The following is a 10,763-nucleotide window of genomic DNA, read 5'->3' as shown; positions in this document are numbered from 1 at the left end:
TACAGCCACATCAGTGTTCATAGCTGCTCAGTTCACAATAGCCAGATTGTGGAACCAACCTAGATGTCCTTCAATTGATGAATGGATAAAGAAACTGTGGTATATATATATATACAATGGAATATTACTCAGCCATAAAGAATGATAAAATTATGGCATTTGCAGGCAAATGGATGAAATTGGAGAATATCATGCTAAGTGAGATAAGCCAATCTCAAAAAACCAAAAGACGAATGATATCGCTAATAAGTGGATGAGGACACATAATGGGGGGTGGGAGGGGTTAGTGTTAGGGTTAGTTAGGGTTAGGGAGGGGGGCAAGAATGGAGGAAGGAAGGACTGTATAGAGGGAAAAGAGGGGTGGGAGGGGTGGGGGGAAGGGAAAAAATAACAGAATGAATCAAACAACATTACCCTATGTAAATTTATGATTACACAAATGGTATGCCTTGACTCCATGTACAAACAGAGAAACAACATGTATCCCATTTGTTTACAATTTTAAAAAAAATGTTTAAAATTAAAAAAAAAAGATATGTCAGTGGTAAAGCACCCCTGGGTTCAATCCCTGGTATCAAAAATAATTAATTAATTAACTAATTAATTAATTAAAATAAAGCTAGATCAGTGTAATCAATGTATTTTCTCCAGAGTTCAGATTGATTTGGAACTCCCCAGAAATGTTTCTCACCCATACGTCTGAGAAATTCTATCCCCCCAAAAAACAAGATCATAACTGTTCCCCTTAGTTCCAGGAGAGGTGATCAATATTCAGCAAACAACAATTCTAGTTGTTCATTGTGTTAATATCCTTTGTGAACTTTCTAGGTCAACATCCTTCAAGGCAAGGTAGGTTTTTATATTTGGTTAGGGCCTTAGAATTAGGGAATATCTATCTATCTCTCTATCTATCTATCTCTCTAAAGTGAGTTACAAAGGGAAAAAATCCTGAACCTTAGTGAAGTTAAATGGTAAGGTAAATTATCTGCAAAGATGGCCAACAACAATTTCTCCCATTTCTATGCACACATGATCCTCTTCACATCAAAAGAATCCACTTCTCCTCCCCTTAAATCTGGGCTCACCTTCTGACTTGCTTTCACCAGTAAAATATAGTGGAAATAACACCACACCAGATCTGAGCCTATCACTTAAGAGGCTGGCAGTTTCTGTTTTGCTGTTTTAGGAGCTAGTTCTCACATAAAGTCCAATTATCCTGCTGGAAAGACAGGCCACTGAATCTCTCATTATAAAGAGAGGAGCCCTGGAGAAGGAGACTGTGAAGGGAAGGAGAATCCAGATATCCTTTAGCTGTCCCAGTCACCATAAGGCAGGCATGAGCCATGTGAATGAAGTCTTCTTAGATCCTTCAATTCTTGCCAAGTGGACCCAGCCAATACTATGTGGAATAGAGATGGGCTATTATACCATACCAGAATCTTGAGTAAACATGGCATGGTCGTTGTTTTAAATTACTAAATTTTGAGATGGTTCATTAGCAATAGATAATTAAACAATAGCAGTAATAGATAAGCTAAAGCAAGGAGTATACCCAAGGTCTTATAATTAGTAATTTATGAAGAAGAATCTTCATAAATCAGTTTCTCTGAGCAAAGTTCCTTATAATCCTGTTTAATTTGTGAGTGCTCCCTAAAATATTATTTATTTATTTTTGGTACCAAGAATTGAACCCAAGTGTGCTTAATCACTGAGCCACTTCCCCAGCCCTTCTTTTTTATTTATTTATTTTTTATTTTTGGGGGGGCAGGGGTACCAAGGATTGACCTCAGGGGCACTTGACCACTAAGCCACATCCCCAGCCCTATTTTGTATTTTATTTAGTGACACAGTCTCACTAAGTTGCTTAGTGCCTCACTTTTGCTGAGGCTGGCTTTGAACTTATGATCCCCCTGCCTCAGCCTCCTGAGCTGCTGGGATTACAGGTAGGAGCTACCACACCCAGCTAAAATATTATTCTTATTCCCTGCTGATGTTCAAAATGCCACAGATATTCAATCATATAATCCGTGTCCAGATGCAAAAACTACAGGATAACCAATAAGTAAACTTGATTATTTTAGTTTAGCCTTATTTAAAGATATTTATCAGATATTTCTGAAAAGTTTTGATTGGCATCAGGAAAACTATAAAGTCAGGCACTGTGGCACATACCTGCAATCACAGTGACTCAAAAAGCTGAGGCAGAAGGATGGCAAGTTCAAGACCAGCCTTAGCAATTTTGTAAGACCCTCAGCAACTTAGACCCTGTCTCAAAATAAATGGTGGTAAAGTAGTAAAGTGCCCCTTAGTACCAAAAAAGAAAAAGAAAGGAAGGAAGGAAGGAAGGAAGGAAGGAAGGAAGGAAGGAAGGAAGGAAGGAAATAATTAAACTGCCTTACATTTTCTAGTCCTATTTTTTCTATAATTTGGAATCTTCTTCTCTGTACAGACAGTCAGTACATGGTGAAGAAAAAAACCTACATAATGTTGCAGTAACTTGATTATTGTCATGTAAATACCAAATTCTGTGGAATAGCTGCAAAAATAGTAAAATCTAGGCTGAGCATTCCCAGTTTGAATCACCTCCCTGTGATAAGGGAGTGCAAATTTGTTCTCACCTAAACCAAAGACAAATTTTGAAGAGTGAGTTTTCTAGAAATACAGCCATGTTGCAGTATTGAATAGAAATTAATTTCACTGCAATGTATCTCCCAGTAGCATAGATGATAAATAGTTGCCTTAAATGAAATTCGTGACCACGCGTGGTGGCGCACACTTGAAATCCCAGCTACTCAGGTGGCTAAGGATCACAAGTTTAAGGCCATCCTTAGCAACTGAGAGAGACCCTGTCTCAAAATAAAAATAAAAAGGGCTGGGATATAGCTCAGTGGTAGAGTGCCCCTGGGTTCAATCCCTGATAGTCGGGGGGAAAAAAATACACATATATACACATATATATATATAAAACTTTGGTAATAAGGTTACTTTCAAAAACAACTAGAAACTTCTGGTTAAATATGGAAATTTTAATATACATATTTGCCTCCATTTTTCCCAAATCTTACTAACATGACTTTGAAAGAATAAGATCTAAATATAAAAGAACAAAGAGACTGAGCAAAGAGAAGACAACTCACAACAGCCAAACAAACAGGCTAGGTATCCACTAACAGATGAGTGGATAAAGAAAATGTAGTACATATATACAATGAAGTTCTATTTGGTCATAAAGAAGAATAAAATTATGTCATTTGCAGGAAGATGGATGGAATTTGAAAACATTATGTTAAGTGAAATAAGCCAGACTCAGAAAATTAAGGGTTATATTTTTTCTCTCACATGTGGAAACTAGAAAGGAAAAAGAAGAAAGCCAAAAGAGCTCTCATGAAAATCAAAGGGACAGTAGTAGAGGAATGGACTAGGGGGAGGAAGAAGGAGAAGGAAAAAGGAATGATATTGACCAAATTATATTGTTATATTGTGTGCATATACAAATATGTAACAATTAATCCAACCATTATGTATAATTATAATGCAATAAAAATATGGGGGGAAGCTGGGGATATAGCTCAGTCAGTAGAGTGCTTGCCTTGCAAGCACAAGGCCCTGGGTTCAATCCCCAGCACTGCAAAAAAAAAAAAAAAAAAAAAAAATATATATATATATATATCTATCTATATATATATATATATGGGGGGGGAAGAGAAGACAACTAATAAGAGAACTCAACAAAATTTGGAATCTGTAAAACTGGTAAACAATGTAGTTCAGAAATGTTTTTTCTTTAATTCTGATGACTTCCTTTTTGTGAAGAGACAGCTCAAATAGTGTTAACAGGGCCTCTCTCAGTGCTTTGTTCATCTACTCTAAAGTGGAAACCTGCCCACCAGAACTCTGTCTGTTTGTGCCTTCACACTGAGGTCTGACCCTATCCATGCTGCCTTATTCTGGGGTACTGGTCATACTAAAATGCATTCTCCAAACTGGCCTCAAACAGTAATAAAAGTCGATATGTTGACCTCCATATTTACTTTTTGCTTTATTTCTCAACCTGTTTGGGAATTGGATGAAAAAGGAATGCCATTGTTGGGATTCCCTTCATCCCAGCAGTCTAAAGGTAATTATCTTAGCAGAGAGAAGACAATTGAAACCTCCCTGCAGGAGGTTAGGAGACAAACTGATTTACATCCTATACCCACAAAAATTCCCTTGAAGGTGAGGGTGAAGGTAGGGCTAAAATAGAATATGGTTGAAGGCTTATTAAAAGAGCTAATTTCCATTCCCAACTCTGACCTACTGAGATCAAATAGTTACTCTAAACTCAGGTAGAACTGAGGTAGAACAAGTTGAGTGAAAACTGTTAGAACTGAAAAGCTATATTTCAAACTGTGAGAACCCTCCCCACAAACCCAGTCAGTTTCCTCTCTGAAGATACTGACCAGCTAAGACACAAATCCAGAGACACTGAAAAATGGTAGGAAATGGCCAGATACCCGTTCCATCCCTTCACCATGCAGTCTGCTAGCCAACAAGCTTCCAGACCTGATCATAAATCTTACATGTGAATAAAAGGCAAGAATCACCAAATATTTTAGAAGGAGTTCTGACCCAAAATAAACAAATTGAAAAAAGAATTCAGAAGAAACAGAATCAGAGCAGGGAGCAAAAGGAAATAAAGAAAAGAATGCTATTTCATGAACTGGGGCTGTAACTCTGAGGTAAAGAATTTGCCTAGCATGCGTAAAACCCTGGGTTTGTCACCAGTATCCTGCAACAACAACAAAACACACATACACACACACAGAACTTAAGAAAAATTTTAAAATATGAATGTAGAACTTAATAATTACTTAGGAGAGGTAGGAAAGTATTGAAGAAATCTCTCTGAAAGTTAAGCAAAAAGTCATGAAGTAGAAAAAGAAAAGTTAAGAATGTTAGGGATCACTCCAGAAAATTCAACTTAGCATTAACAAGAGGAGTTCCAGAGAAAGAGAATTGTCAAAGATAATATGAGAAAATGTCCCAAAGCTGAAGGGCATAAGCTTTTAAACCAGTGAGCCCACTGAGTGCCCTTCCAATAAACAAAAACTCTCACAACCTGTGCATGATGGCACACACCAGTAATTCCAGCGATTGTGGGGTGGGGTGGGCTGAAGCAGAAGGATTGCAAGTTCAAAGCTATACTCAGCAACTTCTTGAATACCTAAGCAACTTAGTGAGACCCTATCTCAAAACTTGAAGAAAAAGGGCTGGGGTTGTGGCTCAGCGGTAAAGAACTTGCCTTGCATGTGTGAGGCGCTGGGTTTGATACTCAGTACCGCATATAAATAAATGAATGAAGTAAAAGTTCATCAACAACTAAAGAAAATTAAAGCAAAAGTGGGTTAATTATCTAAATAGACATTTAAAAAACAAAGGGGGTGCCAGGACTGTGGCTCAGTGGTTGATCCCCTCTGGGTTCAATCCCCCATACCAAAATAAATTGATTTTTAAAAATAATGTAAAGTGGCTAACCACTTTAATGACTCGTGGACATTCCACAAACACAAGGAAACATACTGAGTGGATGAGCAGACTTGTAAATCAATATCTGCTTTTCTTTCTCTGTGGTGAAAGAAAAGTATATGAGTATATCTTGTTAAACAGAAATTTAGCATACCAAATCCAAAGAGACACAGTGACAAAATAGAGAACTTATTCAACACATAAAACCTTTTGACAGAATGTTTGTATACTCTTCTGCTAGGTATTTCAATAAGTACTTTCCCCTACTAAGTTCAGAGGTTTTTCATTTTTGTTTTGTTGTTTGTTTTTTGTTTTTGTTTTGTTTTGTTTTGCCAAGGCTGTGCTTGTGTTTCTGTGTAGCTTCAGCTTAATCAAACCAATTGCTTCCACAAGATATCTGAAACAAAATCTTACTAATCCAAGAATTTAATGTAATTTTACTGAAATATACTGAAATTTGATAGAAGCTTGTTGACTATTTGGCGCAATGTGGTTCATTTAATTAAGGTTTTCTTCTGCTTAATCATTTGAGTTATTTTGACAAGCAATATTTTGTATTAGTTTAACTTATTTCAGTATTGCGCTTTCTTATAAAATGTTGGTTTACTTTCAATGTGTTTCTTTAAAGAACTTACTATACTCACTAATGTAGACTTTACTTGTCTTTATGCCAAAATTTTCCCCAAATGAAAACATCCCTCATTTTATACTGAAAGTTCATGAAAAGATGAGAGAATTTGTATAGAAATTGAACTATGATATAAGTGAATTTTATTTTTGTGTGATAGCTGAAAAGTCAGAAGGGAAAGAAAAATACTGAATTTTTGCCTAGTAGTAGAACACCAATTTCAGGGACCCTTGTTTATCTTGCTAACAAAACAGGAAAGGAGTGACAACTTGTGTATATACCACTGGAGCAGTATAACTTTTATGGAAAGCAATATAGCAATAAATACAGCAAAAATTCTTTAAAAGTGCTACCCTAAATTAAAACCCAAATGAGATACCATTGCATGCCTATTAGAATGACTTTTTCCTGGGCTGGAGTTGTAGCTCAGTGGTAGAGCGATTGCCCAGCATGTGTGAGGCACTGGGTTTGATTCTCAGCACCATATACAAATAAATTTCAAAAGTAAAATAAAGGTCCACCAACAACTGAAAAAAAAAAAAAAAAAAAAAAGAATGACTTTTTTTCCTTTCCGTTTTTCTAAACTGACAATATCAAGTTCTGGCTAGTATGAGGAGCAACCAGAACTCTTATACATTGCTAGTGGGAATGAAAAACAGTACCACCACTATGGCAAACAGCTTGGCAGTTCCTTATAAAATTAAACCTACCCAGTCTCTCCAGTTACCTGCACCTCAGAGGAAAGGGGCAGTTGGTGCAGCCTCCATTGTTCAGGATTAATGGTGCCATGAGGAGTGACAGAGGCCATGGTCGTGGTGGGCACTTTGGTTTCAGAGGAGGTCCAGGAGGAGGGTTCAGGCCCTTTGTGCCACATATCCATCCAATTTGATTTCTATTTGTGTGAAATGGCCTTCTCTCGGGTCAAGCCAGCACCTGATGAAACTTCCTTCAGTGAAGCCTTGCTGAAGAGGAATCAGGACCTTGCTCCCAATTCTGCTGAACAGGCCTCAATCCTTTCTCAGGCGACAAAAATAAACAATGTGATTGACAATTTTATTTTGGCTTCAGGGACATTTGAAGTGCAAATTGAAGAAGTCCAACAAATAGGATTATATAAAAAGGGAACAATGACTACAGGACACAACATAGCTGACCTGGTAGTAACACTAAAGATTCTGCCAAAACTGGAAGCTGTTGCTGCCCTGGGGCACAAAGTCTTAGAAAGTTTAGGAGCACAGGATCCATCTGAAGTTTTGACCATGCTGACCAATGAAACTGGTTTTGAAATCAGTTCTTCTAATGCCACAGTGAAGATTCTCATTAGGACAGTGACACCCAGTCTCTGAAAACTGAACCCAGAACTCCATTTGGATATCAAGGTGTTGCAGCGTGCCTTAGCAGCCATACCCACTGGTTTGAGGAAAATGCTTCTTAGTCCACAGTTAAAGTTCTCATCAGACTGCTGAAGATTTGTTTTTTTGGCTTTGAGCCCCTCACACCCTGGATCCTTGACCTAGTTGGGCACTATGCTGTGATGAATAACACCATCAAACAACCTTTGGCCCTAAATGTTGCATACAGGCATTGCTTGCAGATGCTGGCTGCAGGACTGTTCCTTCCAGGATCAGTGGGCATCACTGATCCCTGTGAGAGTGGCAACTTCAGAGTATACACGGTTGTGACCCTGGAACAGCAGGCTATGGTCTGCTACACAACTCAGACTCTGGTTTAAATCCTCTCACATGGTGGCTTTAGGAAGATCCTTTGCCAGGAGGATGGTGCCAGCTATCTTGCTTCTGAAATATCTACCTGGGATTGAGTGATAGTGACACCTTCAGAAGAAACTTATGAGAAGCCACCTGTGAAGAAGGAAGGAGAGGAAAAGGAGGAGAATACAGAAGAACCACCTCAAGGAGAGGAAGAGGAAAGCATGGAAACTCAGGAGTGACCTTCCCTTCACTCCTTTTCCTATTCAAGTGGAAGACTAGATCCTAAGCTAACTGCTACTGGGCTTTGTATGGTACATTTCTGTGGAATAGAGAAGACAGCAGAAAAGAAACTATACAAAAAGATGTATCATTCCACTGGTTTTGATACTGGCTTAACAGCCCAAAATCTTGCATTTATAAACCTATGCCATCCATCTATAATGAAGCAGGATACCAACATTTCTTCCTCATACTCCAGAATCTCCAACTCCTAAAAACCCTTCTCAACCATTACTTTGTTGTTGAAATGTTGTGAACTGTTAGGTGTCTGGACATTTTTTTTTTCCTAAGAAAAACCATTAAAGTACTTCTTACTAGGAAAAAAAAAAAGTTAAACCTACCCTTACTATATAATCCTGCACTAGGTACTTACTCCAGAACCAAAAAAATGTGTCCAAAGACCTGTACTCGAATGTTTATATAGGTTTTATTCATGGTTACCAAAAACTAGAAAGTACATCCATGTGTTCTTCAACTGATAAGTGGATAAAAAAACAAACAAACAACAAAAAAAAAAAAACTGTGGTACATCTACACAACAGAAACTCAGCAACAAAATAGGGCGGATTCCTGATATACAACATCATGAATGAATGCTAAGTGTAAGAAACCAGATTGAAAAAGCTACTACTATATAATTTTATATGTAAGACATGCTGAGAAAGGCAAAATTATAGAGTCAGAGAACAAATCAGTAGTTACCAGAGGGTGTAAATGTGGGAAGAGACGTTAACTACAAAGGAACACAAGGGAATTATGGCAGGGGCAATGAGATGGAACTGTTCCATATCTTGATTACAGTGGTGATTATACAACTATGTGTATTTGTCAAAACTCAGAACTGAACACCAAAAAGGGTGATTTTCTGTATGTAAATTATATATACATAGACCTTGGTATACAAACTTTTTTAAAAGTTTGAAATTTTTCAGAGTAAAAAGTTTTTTAAAAATACACACTTATTTGCAATTCTACTTCTAAGAAACATTTAGGCTAATGTATAAATATATATGAACAAGAATATTCTAACCAAATATTGTTTCTTATAGGTAAAAACCAAGTGCAGAGGATTAGTTAAATACATTAGATTGGGGCTGGGGGAGTAGCTTAGTGGCTGAGCATGTGCATAGCATGTGTAAGGTCCTGGGTTTAATCCATAGCACACAAAAAAAATTTACTTCAATACAATACTATGCAGTCACTAAAGATAACATGGCTATAGATTTATTGACAGAACTTTCACAAATCATACATATAGTATGGTCCCATTTTTTGTAAAAAAATATATACATATAATATATGGATATATAATATATGAATATATTATATATATGTCCAAAATATATTAATTTATATGTAACTTTATATCTTCATAGGAAAAATGTTTGTGCTGGGCAAGGTAAGGTATGCTTATAATCCCAGCTACCTGAGAGCCTGAGGCAGGAGGATCACAAGTTCAAGGCCAGCCTCAGCAACTTAATAAGACCCTGTCTCAAAATGAAAACTGAAAAAAAAGGTTGGGATGTAGCACAATGGTTGAGTGCCCTGGGTTCAATCCCCAATACTGCAAGAAAAATAAATAAATAAATAAATAACTGAGAGGGAAAGTAACAAGTCATTACTAAGATCAGATGTTCTCTACCATTCTGAAACCAACTCCAAGTACCTACTTTTTTTTTTTAAAGGATCAATGAGACTGGGGATAGAGATCAGTGATAGAACACTTGCCTAGCATACACAAGGCCCTAACTTCAATTTCCAGCATGCACACATAAAAAATAAAAAAAGAAGAAAGAACAAAAGAAAAAAAAAAGAAAAAGGAGCAAAAAAGTCAATTCTTTCCAATGTGCATGGATTTATAACCAATCTGCGATAGTGCCACTTAAGTAAAAGATGTAGATATGTGAAATAACAAGCACGTTGGATGGTAGAAAAATGGAGAGAATGATGGATCTATGACCTCATTAATAACCACATTTTATTTTGAAGATGTTACCTTAGAAATGAATTTAAGTTTAAAAATATTCTTGGTTTTTATATTTGGATTTCCTTCTGAGAGCATTCCTTCCCAAAACTACAGAGAATTAACTGAGACAATAGCAGCCAGTTGGAAATGTCCTCTATTGACTTAAAGGTTTTTGGTTGTACTTAATTATCCTAATATGCTTTTTATTATATATAACTTTATTTTATTTATTTATTTTTAAATTTTTTAGTTGTAGGTGGACACAATACCTTTATTTCATTTATTTGTATGTGGTGCTGAGGATCAAACCCAGTGCCTCACCCATGCTAGGCAAGCACTCTACCACTGAGCCACAACCTAAGCCCCCTAATGTTTTGAGTCAGGTGTCAAAAAGAGCCTGATTGGGAGCTGAAGAAATAGCTCGCATTGGAAAGCGCTTGCCTAGCTTGTGCAAGGGCCTTGGGTTGAATCCCCAGGCCCTCAGATGGGAGGGAAAAAAAAAGAAACCGATTGTGTGTGTGTGTGTGTGTGTGTGTGTGTGTGTTTAAGTCACTTTAACTTTCAAGATTCACATTCTTCTAAAAAGAGGATAGGGCTGAGGATATAACTTGAAATGGTAAAACACTTGCTCTGCATATGCCAAACCCTAAATTCAATCCCCAGCACAGAAAAAAAA

The 10,763-nt window shown here is 37.1% G+C and overlaps 1 pseudogene; it reads left to right on the top strand.

The window, feature by feature from the left end:
• Window positions 1-6,920: 6,920 nt before the first annotated feature.
• Window positions 6,921-8,104, top strand: LOC124962217 (interleukin enhancer-binding factor 2-like; annotated as a pseudogene).
• The last annotated feature ends 2,659 nt before the right edge of the window (window positions 8,105-10,763 follow it).

The sequence above is a fragment of the Sciurus carolinensis genome, chromosome 1 (assembly GCF_902686445.1).
Source record: "Sciurus carolinensis chromosome 1, mSciCar1.2, whole genome shotgun sequence".
In the NCBI taxonomy this organism is placed as follows: Eukaryota; Metazoa; Chordata; class Mammalia; order Rodentia; family Sciuridae; genus Sciurus; species Sciurus carolinensis.
The sequence above is the reverse complement of the archived record's forward strand: the minus strand, read 5'-3'. Positions and strand labels throughout refer to the sequence as shown.